At 46.5% G+C, this 12,237-nt stretch overlaps 1 protein-coding gene across 1 annotated transcript in view; it reads right to left on the reverse strand.

Annotated features, from left to right (window-relative positions):
• MSH4 (mutS homolog 4) overlaps window positions 1-12,237 on the reverse strand; it is a 1,513,152-nt gene that overhangs the window by 269,314 nt on the left and 1,231,601 nt on the right. The window lies entirely within an intron of this gene.

The raw sequence follows: 12,237 nt of genomic DNA on the forward strand, positions 1-12,237 counted from the left end.
TGAAAGTGATTACGAGCAACAAAAGAGTAAATAGCAGGTACAATTCCACCATGATGATAAAACAGTGTATAAATGCAGGTACATAAAGCAAGATAATAATTAGACATAATTCTATTATGCAATCCCCTTTCTATGTGTGTGTCTAGGGCATGTGTAAGTATGTATAGCCAAGAATCCCCTCACTGGACAATCTAACCCCATTACCTGGCAGGACAGATTGTAGGACCTCATCTTGGTCACTAACTGGACACCCCTTACAGAGGTGCTAGACAGCTGTTTGGCAAAACCTCAGCATGCAGGGACCTTTCGATTTCAGATGAAGTCTCTCCCCTGGCTAATCTCCGGAAATGCGTATTTATTTATACTAAAAAGCATTCTTTTGATTTATATACAGATTAGCACTGTTATGAGTTTGCGGATAGCCCTGTTGTACAGTGGACGAAGATAGGAGGACATTGTACAGCATGCAAGGCCTTGTACTTGGTGTTCGAGGCATCAGGATAATGTTGCATGATATGTATAAGCAAAGCAGGTTCAGAGAAACTAATCCAGCATTGTCACACACGCAAATATGTGCAAGTGTAAGAATGTGCAGCATTGCTACGTGGGCCTAACTCAGGCACATAACAACTCTGTCCATGGACTCTCCTCCCTGGTAACACCCCTCTCTCTCACATAATGGGTGTGCATAGTAGGGTGTGGGATGTGCCTATACTCTTCTCACATCTCTTACAAAGCCAATCAGCATAAATAGTAGACTCTGATAAACATAATCTTCAGAAAGACGCTTTCCTTAAGTAACAAATGTGCATACCAGAGAGCATTCAAAGATCACATACTCTTTTCTACTGTTCACGATCCCGCAAGAGTCTCGTGAGATCATAACTTTTTATGGAAAATTAGGAATTAACCATATGCTCATCATCCTACTTATCTCTTACACACTTCCTCTCAAAAACAATGACCACAATATGCATTCCTACAAATGGAGTGTATTCAGAACTCATCTACCCCTTTTTACTATTTGCGATTTTGCAAAAGTCCCACAAGATCGTAAAAGATTAGTTTAAAAATGTACCTTTATTTTCTTCACAGTTGTTATCCATTAGACACTTACTCTCTAAACTTAGGGGGACAGCATGCCTTTCTGCTGCCCCCTTACATAGATTTTTTTAATTTCCACAAAACCACAGATTTTTCCCAGTATACAGTAATGACAGCCATTTCATATAAAATATTTCAGCAGCCAACCAATCAGAGCGCTCACTCTCACGGGTCTCACAGGAGCCCTTCACTCCCGCAAGAGCTCACTTGAACAACAGGCCTCGTCACCAATCACAGGGATCCATTTTTTATTTTGCGCTCATGCAGAAGGCTTGCAGGCCTCTGGTGAGCCCAACTGCCAAAATACACAATTATTTTTGACCCTTAATCTCTCAAAAACGACTCAACTGATTTATACCAAGTCACAAAAAGCAAAACTGCTGACTGAGATCTAATTTCCTAACGAATATTTGCTAAAACCTGTCTTAAAGAAGCTTATGGAAAATGCATGGAGATTTTACACCTTAGGACCCAAATTGTTTCTTGACCCCCACTGAATGGGTCACCCCAAACCTTCCAGGAAGGAGCTAAGGTGGTTGAACTTGTTTTTGGTAAGTTTCTATGAGATTCTTCAAACGGGCCAAATTTATTAGCAAACCGAAAAGCACTATGTCTATGGAAAAGCAGACCTAATTATAACTACCGACTGGCATAGGTAAAGTATAGTTAGGACCTAGTTTTTGTTTTACCAATAACTTTGGCACTGTTTGATGAATCTTCATGAAATATTCAAAACTAGTTTGCCCACTCATTTCAGCTGCTGTATTGAAAGTTTCAGGTTGATCCGTCAAGCGGGGGCCCACAAAATGGGTAGTTTTGAAATGCGCTTTCCCCATGCAATTTTCCCATAGGGTTTTTAGAGACAACTATAGTTCGAACTGCCATTTTTGTGATTTGGAGTAAATCCGTACACTAGTTTTGGAGTAATTAAAGAGAAAAGAAATGTATCTAAGGACACAAATCCTCCATGGATCCAACAGATCATGCTGAGATCTGATTGGCTTCAAACACTTCAACCAGGAAGTGTTAGCAGGCATCTTGAGACTTGGGCTTCTCCAAATCCCAAGAAAAAAGGCAAAAAAAAGAAGAGGGGTGGGAGGAAGATAGGAATACCATGACCCCCTAGGCCTGGTGGTGAGGTCCTGCCGGCGCCCCCCCCCCCAAAATCTTATTTGGCCCCATATTCGTGGAGGAACTGTGAATTTCATGGCAAGATTTTTTTTTAAAAGAAGCGTGGTCTCCCGTTCTTGTTTTGTACTTTGACCCCCAGGTAGGTAGTGTCCCAGTGGAAATAACGTTTGATTAAAAAGAGAAGGGGGTGCATGTGGCCCCCCCCCCAAGGGCAATTGTGCCCCGGGGGCCGTCTGATAATAACCAATGGGAGGGGCCACGCTGCCCCCTCCCCGGGCTACATTTGGTACCAGGGACCCCACCTACTGGGGACCAGACGTGAAATTGAAATGGAGGGAGGACACACAGCCCCCTTCCCAGAGCCAATAATGGCTCTGGGAACCCCTTTCTCAAAAGCCAGGCTCCTGCTATGTCTCAGGGTCCCCACCCCCGAGACACAGCGGTTTTCCTGCCTGCGATACTACGGGCAGGCACCTCTGTTTGCTCTCGCTTAGTGGAAACAGCTCCAGCCAAACGACAGCAAACTGTAAGTCCACTCCCGGCAGGTGGGAGAGGCAAAAAGGGCCCGCCCGTTGAGAGTGGCCTTTTAATCTGTTTCCCTGCTCGTTGTAAAGTAGGCAGGGATGCAGATGAAAAAATTGCTTTCTGACACAGGGAACCGGCAGGGACTGCGGGGGTATTAAGGCTCCCACTGTGGCCACCCACAAAAGACACTGGGTGCCCTGGGTGGGGTCGGGGCACCGACTATTGACTGGCTGGGCCCTGGGGATAGGGTCCCTTGGGCCGTAATTGACATGCGAAAGGAGGCTGCGTGACCTCCTCCCGGGTGGCCTCTGTGTGGGGGCTGCCACTGGGCCTCACCACATGTCAGCCCATGCGGCTAACCCCACGCTGCACACAAGGAAAGCTGTTCCCAGCATAGTGTTGGGTGCCTATGAGGGGGTTAGCCACAGGGTCTGGCAGCAGGCCTGGCTCTGCGGCCAATCTCCTGCTGGACTGTTGGAGGGAGATTTATTAAGGGGCAAAAGGGCAGGGGGCTGAGCACAGAGCTCCGGGAGCCTGCACGGAATGTTCAAGGAAGTGAGTTAGGGACAAAAGGGGCACCTTAATTTGTGCCTGGGTGTCCACGAATGTTTGCTCTAAAAATGGAGAAAACAGATAGGTGAACCGTGGAAACTGAGGCTGAAAGTTTGATTAAGAAGATGCAACTGTAAGAGACTTCAATATAAAGTCATAAAAATCACGAAGTTCTGAATCCAGTGCTCCACATTCTCAGAAAGGCACATGGATCAGTTTGCATTTACTGAATGAAAACTTTTAAACAGTTAGAATAGAGTCATTGGGAAGGATGAAGTACCCTAGTCTCTTAAAGTGATATTCCCAAACCTGCATTATATTGGCAGGCACTTTCATATCATGGTAAACCTTCATTCCCCTTTTAAACTCCAATGGATCAGTAACAACCGTAAATGTAATATACTTGTCATCCCACTCTGTGGCATCATCTATTTTGGCTGACTGGAGCTGTATCTGACCATGTATGCCTCAAAGAAACCGGTGTAGGAGACATTTGGCGGTGGGCGGTGGGACTTCTTTGGGAAAGATCAATTTATCTGTGCCTACAGCGTGAGGAATGTGTGAACACACAAAGCAGGACTCATTTGTGACCTTCCTTCCAACCTCCCTCATGTCCCTGTACCACATGTTGTCTAATAGTGCGTTGTGAACCCCATTATCCTCTGCAGGTTTACTAGGGCGCTGGGAGTGGAAATCAGGCATAGAGTGCTGGTCGAAAGTGTAAACAACTGTGTTTTGGAGATCTCTGACCCAGTCTGAGATTTGCGCAGCCTGTTCTTTCTTACGTTGTGTACGCGCTGTATATCTGACTGGCACTTTCTTGTGACCCATTTTATATCTGACACTTTATTTATTTTGGCGGGAACTTTTAGGGGTATCTGGCACAGGGGGATTCAGGGTGAGATCAAGCACCATGTCCCATTCTGTAGGGTCGGCATGGGGTGTGGAAGGTGTCAGGGTGGGCGGTACGTGGGTGTCATAGCTACTGCTGGTGCTTATCCCAATTTGCTTGTTACCAGGAAGTGTCTTGGACATGGGGTGGCCTGTGGTGGTGGTAGGTCTAATGTTGCTAGCGGCACCTCTCTCTCTCTCTGAACGCACTGCAAACCAGTGAAATACAGCTATTGAAACAACAAACATAACAAAGAAAATAATGACAACTGTACATATCTTTTTGAATGATAGTTTGGTATGAGGGTTGGGTTTGTTACTGCGTCTCGGTCCATAGACTACCATACAATCTCCATATTCATGTTCTTGGATAGTTAGTGGAAACACGATGCCCTCCTCTCGGTCATCATTTAGATCTCGGATGGTGCCGGGTGGATCCTCACTTGGCTCCGATGAACCCATGCTTTGCGCTCAGCTATTCGGACAGCAGTGGGTGAGGAGTCTATGACTTGATATGGTCCTTCGTACTTGGGGTCTCTCCACTTGCAGACTTGTTTCTTTATGAAGATCCGTGTCCCAGGGCAAATAGGTGGAAGTTCATCAGAAATAGGGCCCTATGTTCTTTGTCTTTGATTTCTGAATAAAAAGGAACTTAGCAGCATGAGTTAGGGCACACAAATAGTCACACAGTTCAGCTTTCATAATCTCAGAAGACGTTTCAGTGTCTACTTTAGGTCTGGTGGAGGGAACAACCACATTCATTGATCTGCCAGTGACAAGCTAATGAGGTGTGAGGTGCTGATCAGAACTGGGAGTGTTTCTGAGTGTAAACAGAGCCATGGGAAGGCAAAAGAGCCATTTCTTTCTAATTGTGGCACTTATCTTACGGATTTTGGCTTGGAGCAGACCCTTGAGGCGCTCACAAATACCATTGCTTTGTGGGTGATAGGCTGAAGTCAACTTATGTTTTATTACTAACATTGTGGTAATTATGTCAAAAATGGCATTTGAAAAATGGCTGCCATTGTCACTGCGAATGGCATCCGGTAATCCCCAGCGACATAAGACCTCATGAAGCAGAAAGGTAGCTGCAGCCTTTGCGTCACAATGGACACATGGTCCAGCTTCAATCCACCGTGAGAAAGGGCACACCACTACAATGAGGCATCGGTAGTTCTTGCACCTGTCAATCATGTCTGCATAGTTAATGTGGAGCACTCTAAAAGGACCCTTGGGCCTTGGTATTGTGGAGGCAACTGTTTTCATAGTTGAGTTAGGTGAATACTGTTGACAAATGAGGCATTGATTAACAAAGAGTTGTATCTGCTCATATGCGTTTGGGATGAACCACTCGGTCTGCAAAGTTGTGGACATGATATCACAAGGGACATGTATAGGAAGGTGTAACTGAGTGAGTGTTATTTGCAATAGTGCCTGTGGCATGGCAGGCTTTCCTGTCATTGTCTGTCTGTAAATGAAATCAGAAGCATCCTGCTGTACTCCCCTCTTCTTCTATTACTCTTTTTCTTCAGGTGGGGCACTCTCCTGTATCTCTCTGAGGTGCAGTTGTGCAATGAGATCATATTGCTGTGTATCATCAATAGTGTATGGAAGTGTTGGATCAGGGGTATCTGAGAGTTGTGACTCACTAGGGTCATCATCATCAGTATGTTGTGTATCTTTCTGCACTGCTAAGGGTGCATCTTGGGCGAGCAGAATGGGAGCACAAACATTTTGTGCTGATGATAGAGATGGTACAGGTCGGGCCCTCTGGCGGCTGCTTTTGCAGCCCAATCTGCCATGGCATTTCCTCTGGAAATGAAATCTTGGCCATTTGTATGTGCAGCACACTTTACTACAGCTACTTCGGCTGGCAATATCAATGAATCTATTAGTTCTTCAAGCAACTGTTTGTGCATCAGAGGCGTGCCATCTGTTTTGAGAAAGCCATACCTTTTCCATCTCAAGATACTGGAGTGTGTTGTTGTGGTGACATATGCAGAATCAGAGTACACAGTAATTCTTTCATCAGCTCCATGTTTGAGGGCTGCAATCAGTGCTACTAATTCTGCTGCTTGTGCTAAGTAATGTAATGGTAATGTTATCTGTTGTGCGATGTAAAATATGAAGTGCAGGTGCTCAAATGTATGTTGGAGGCCACACCTACTTTTATCTGAAGAATTTGAGCCGGTGGCTTCTGGTGCTTGGCACCTGCTCTTCATTGTCAACACCAGCGCTTGTGACAGCCTGTCACGAGGAGGCGTTGTCTGGATAACTTAGTGACGACAACAACAGGCAATTATTAATTCAATATACGTTAAAAATGTGTATGAAGCCCAGCTCGTGCCTGAACACAGATCGAGGCAGGCATGCACTGCGCATCAGCTCTGCTCGCAGACGGCTCTGAAATCCTGTGCTCCCAGGGCATGCAGTCCTGCGGCCGGCCCAGACTCGGCTCCACCTCTGTTCCCTGCAGTGACCCGTAGAAGCCGAGCCCGTAGGCGCAGGTGAGGCCCGGCTGGGATTGCTCGCAGGCCTCATACCTGGCTCCGCTCTCCCACCGCTGCTGAAGCTCTCCAGTAGTGTAATCACACTGCGCGCATGGGCCTCTCCCTCGTTGCTGCACCCAAGCAAGCTTTCCCATTATTCTCACCTTCACTGTAGATCGGATCCCCACCTATCTCTTCTCCTCCCTCTCCTTTCCACCTCACACTCTCTCTATACTGGTGACTTTTTTTTACCACGATCTCTCTAGCATTCTCCATTTTTCATTCAATAGACTATCAGTCGGCTCTCTTTTTATTCATCTATGATAGACTGACTCGCTCTTTAATCGTCTCTATGTTTCCCTATTTCTGGTTCTCGGAAACCATCTCTGCCCTTTTTTAAGTGCTCCTAGAAAAAACGCCTCTTAAGCAAACACCTTGGTGTTCTTGAATCTCCCCTGCTTGACCTCACTTTAAAAACTTAGCTCCTGACATCACATCATGAACATCTACCAGGAGACCACCGTCTGTAAAAGCGAACACCATGCTGCTATTATCGGTCGTACCAGCCAGCACCCATCCCTATCGCTTTCAATTTTGGTTCTTGCACAACCACTTTGTTACAACAAAATGTTAGTGAGTGTATCTCTAACTGACTCAAGATTTCACCATTGTGGCCAAACCCTTAAAACCGAATGTGCTTTTTAATATGTGACAGTGGTGGCTTTGGTGTTATGCAGTATTACTTGGACTGCACTTTTTAATTTTATTTACATCACGCCGCAATCCGCATTAATCTTGTGCACTAGACATGTGAACATACTGCGCACAAGTGACAAAATCAATCCATCATCAATCATCCCCGATCGGCGGCTGGCTGGCTGGCCACCGGGCCACAATGACTCAGACGGTGGTGGTGAGCGGGCCTCAGAGCCCGAGCCAGTGCGGGTATGGTGGGGTGTGGTGGCAAAGCAGTGAAAGTGCGCACATTACAATGTGAAAAAAAACTGCGCATGCTGCTTGCCTCGCACAGCCCCAACCCCCACAGATTTGATGAGCCTGCCCTGCCCTCTGCCCTGAACCGAAAGGGAATCCATCCCAGCCTGGGCAAGTACTGATCCATCTATCCAGGCAGCCCGGGGCGGCCCGCAACTGCGCAACAAATAGCCTGTAGTGCACTATTGGCAACATGATCATGATGATCAAACACACAAACCTCATCCTCATGATCAGAGTGACCAGGCAACAACATAATGATAAAAAGTAAACCAGTAGGCCTCACCTGTGCAGCTTTATTTATTTTGTAAATCTAGATTTGTCCGCCGGCATACGCCACCTACCCCGGGCCATCATGATCAAACCAGTCACTCACCAGTCACCAATCAACATTATGATAAAAAAAACAGTAATCCTGTGCCTGCAGCCTGCCAGGCCCTGGCCTGCCCTTCCTCACCTGTGCTGCGCAGCTTTATTTATTTAAATCTTAATCATGATGATTTGGCCGCCAGCGTCGGCCTTCATGACCAGAGTCCAGACGGTAGACCAATCAACATAATGGCCACCAGTAATCACCGTCACGGGACCTGCGGCCGCCAGGCCCTGCTCGCTCGCCCTAACCTGGTGAGCAGAACTATGTACTGACTGCAGCAGTAGTCTAGCCAACCTCAACATCGTCGTCCAAGCAGCAGGTGAGGTCCCGACTACTCCCGCTACTTTGAAAAGTGGCGCTGGCGTTGAAGTAGTTAATCAACACCACCACTGTGGTGAGGAGCGGGCGGCCGTGCAGGTGTGTTGGGGCGGGCGTGCCGAGGCAAAATTAAAACAGCAAATGGTCAATGCACGCTCAATCAAATCTGTGCACGCGTCGCTGCCTCTGCCGCACACAGCCCCAACCCCCGCAGAAGAAGACAGCCCAGGCAAAGCCCTGACCAACAACAACTACAAAAGTTTCCCGCCCACTGGGCCAGAAGACAGTCTTGAAGACGAGTGAGGAGGAGGAGAGAAATTGAGAATCGGAGTCTGGTCACGTCACCATAGCCATTTAGACAGTAAGTGTACTGTTTACACATCAGTCAACAACCAGTACGACGGTAAAATAACTTATAAACTAAGTCACAGCAGCACAGCACACGCTCTCTGTGCCAGTGCCACGCACAACTCATTATAAATAAATCAGTTACTGACGGTAGGTGCACTTAATGCAGCATGACTGTAGACCCGGCCCTAATAATTAGGTGCCGGTGCTAAGCACCGGCAAGCTCCGGCTCAAATTAAGCCCTGCTGTACTGTCTGGTAATGGGTCCTCTTTTGCTGTCCCTGACTCGTCTGGACAGTATGTGGCACAATCATGAGCATCATCATCAGTGGTGGCAATGGGGTGGGCAAAGAACGTGGCTGGATTCACAGTGTGACATTTAACAACCTTCAAGGATGGCAATGACAGTATGACTTTGTATCCTGACACTCTTTGTGTGGTAAGAGTTGTTTTAGCTTTTTGTATTATTGCAAAGACAGCATGCTCAGTGTACAGTGTCAGAGGGGAACCCATAACAATGGGGGTGCTTTTTTCAACAGCAAATGCTGCGGTCGATAAAGCCTGTTCACAGGGATAATGGCCCCTCATCACTGAGTCTAACCTGCCACTGAAGTATACAATTGGTTTGTGGCCCATGGGATACTTTTGGGTGAGGACTGCTGTAATGACCTGCCCATTACAGTGAGGGAACAGGTAGAATTTTTTTGTATAGTCAGGAGAGCCCAACACTGGTGCATTTGTAATCTCATCTTTCAATTTTGCAAAGGCTGATGTCATTTCTGGTGTCCAGTCAATTTTGTTATGACTGTCTTGACATCTTTCAGGAGTGGTGCAGTGACAGTAGAATAGTCAAAGACCCACTGTCTGACCTGGTTCACTAGTCCTAGGAACTTTTGCATGTCTTTGACTGTCTGAGGTTCTAGAGTGTTCCTTATTACCTCTACTCTTCCTGGGATAACTCTTCTCCCTGATGCTGAAATCATCTGACCTAGGTACTGTACTTCTTCCTGACAGTGTTGCAGTTTTTGCTTGTCTACTTTGTATCCCCGCTGTGCTAGTGTTGTAAGCAGAGCAATTGTATCCTGTCAGCACTCCTGCTCTTGACAAATCATCTTTGACAACTCTGTTGATCACACTGGGGGATTCACAGTAACCTTGAGGTAACCTTTGATATGTGAACTGTTTATTTCTGAATGAGAACGCAAATAAAAACTAGCTGTCAGCGTGCAATGGGACATTGAAGAAGGTATTTTTTCAGGTCAATGACGGAGAAGTACTTGGTATTGGTTGGGATGTTAGTAAGGCCACTGAAGGGTCAGGGACAATGGGAAATTCTGGAACCACTATGCTGTTAATCGAGCTAAGATCATGAACTAGCCTTCATTGGTTTGTTTTCTGCTTGTGTACGGTAAAAAGGCACATGTTACAAGGGGAGATACAGGGGTATATCACGCCTTGGTCTAGCAGTGCTTGTATGGTAGGGGCAATTCCTTCCTCTGCTTCCCTAGACATGGGGTACTGGCGCACTCTGGGGAGAATGGCGCCTTGTTTCAGTGTCACTCTGAATGGCGTAGCTGATTGGATGAGCCCCACATCATTGGGACCCGTTGTCCAAAGGATGCTGGGTACCTGAGCCAAGTCTGAGTCAGGTGTAGCATCAAATACTGTGGGCGGAGTTGGTGTTCTAATTTCAACTGTCACCGATAGGGGGACTGCATTTTGATAAATTATTTCTGATTTCAAATGTTCCTCACCAAATAGCTGGTGATCTGAAATGTTCCTCACCAGATGTCCAGGTTCAATGAAAATGACACAGGCCCATGTGTGGGCAAAGTCGTCTATGGCTAAAAAATCTCCATATGTTGGTTTTATTTCAAGATAGTGTATTTCTAGGATCATATTCTTGTCAGGTATAGGGATGTTCTGTGATTGGGGCCGAAAGAGAAATTCTATCGGAAGTTGGACAGTGCGCCCATTCATCTCTGGTGTGTAGGCAACAACAATGTGTACTGCTGTGGGGAATGCTTGCTCATCCAAAGGGCGGGCTCTTATCTGATCCCTCAGGGAAGAATCCACGGTGACAGCCATCATTCTGGTCAGTGGTCTACCAGGAATGGAGCAAGTCTTTGTGCCGTTCTCATTGAAATTTATTGTCATATTTAATTTGGCCATGAGATCACGTCCCAAGAGATTTACTGGGAACTGTGTTGAGTAAAGTAGATGCTGCTGAATACTTTTACCTCCTGTTTCCATTGGTACTGGCTTGGTGAAAGGGACCCTTGTTATTGCCCCAGAGAAACACGGTGTGTCTGTGCTTTGACTGGAGATGGGCAGTGCTCCTTCCCTTATACAGGAGAATGTAGCACCTGTGTCAATCAGAAAACTATACGTTTTGTTGTTAATCGTGACATACACACATGGGTCCTCTCTAATATTTGTGAGGCACGACAACACGGGACACACTAGGGTTGTCTGTGGGATGTCCTAACTTGAATACCCTCCAGCCTGGTACTGCTAGATGGTGCCCTGTGAAAACGGATTGGTGGGGGGCAGTACAGTGGCTTCCTGTGGTACAAGAGCTTGTGTCTGCGGCACCATTTGGTACACAGGCATTTGTGGCTGAGGTAGCTGTGGCTGTGCTTGTTGAAGTTGGGCCATCACAGGTGTCTACAATTGTACCTGCTGCAGCATTGGCTGTCGCTGCGCGAGAGAAGGATAGGAGTACACTACTTGGGGCTGGAGTGGCTGTCGTTGCTGCTGCTGAATGTATTGTGTTGGCACCTGAGCTTGTTGTGGTTGTTCTCTACCTGCTGACCTCTCTTCATCCCACATTTTAGTACGACATTCCCTCATAAAGTGTCCTGGTCGCTGACAGTAGAAACACAGTTGAGATCCTTGCTGTGGTGCAGTTCTTTGGAAGCCTAATCCTGTACCACTCCCCCGCATCCCAGTATTTGTAGACCTCATCTGTTGATTATCATAATACTGCTGTTGTTGCCCATTCGTGTATGTCTGTTGTTGTGCATAGTCATTGATGGGCTGTGTCTGCATGGATGGTGCTGCTACCTGCGTGTTACCTCCTAGTGCATTTTGGGCATTTTGTGAAAACCTGGTGACAGCAGTCATTTGGCTCAATTGCTAATTGCCTCTTTTTCTCCTCCTCCTGCTCCTTTTTGCAGAAATAAATGATGTGGTGTTGTATTTATGGCCATGGTTTGTATTCCATTGCTACTATCCCATCTAATTTGTCCTGTACTGCGGTGGGCAGTCCCTTTTTAACTGCATGGTAAAAGAACCTACAGTTACCCCCAGTCACGTCCCATTTCTCTCCTAACTTCTGAGGCCATTTTTCCTTCATTCTTGAAATGTACTGTGCTGGATCTTCATTGCTTTGCATTGTTTGTGACATTAGAGATCCGATGTCCGGGACATCGGGAAACTTCCAGCGCAGTTCATTCCATAGGGCTGATGTTATTTTATTGAAAGGATTACCATCAACTTTTGTATTAGTGG

This window comes from Lissotriton helveticus, chromosome 1_2 (genome assembly GCF_964261635.1).
Source record: "Lissotriton helveticus chromosome 1_2, aLisHel1.1, whole genome shotgun sequence".
In the NCBI taxonomy this organism is placed as follows: Eukaryota; Metazoa; Chordata; class Amphibia; order Caudata; family Salamandridae; genus Lissotriton; species Lissotriton helveticus.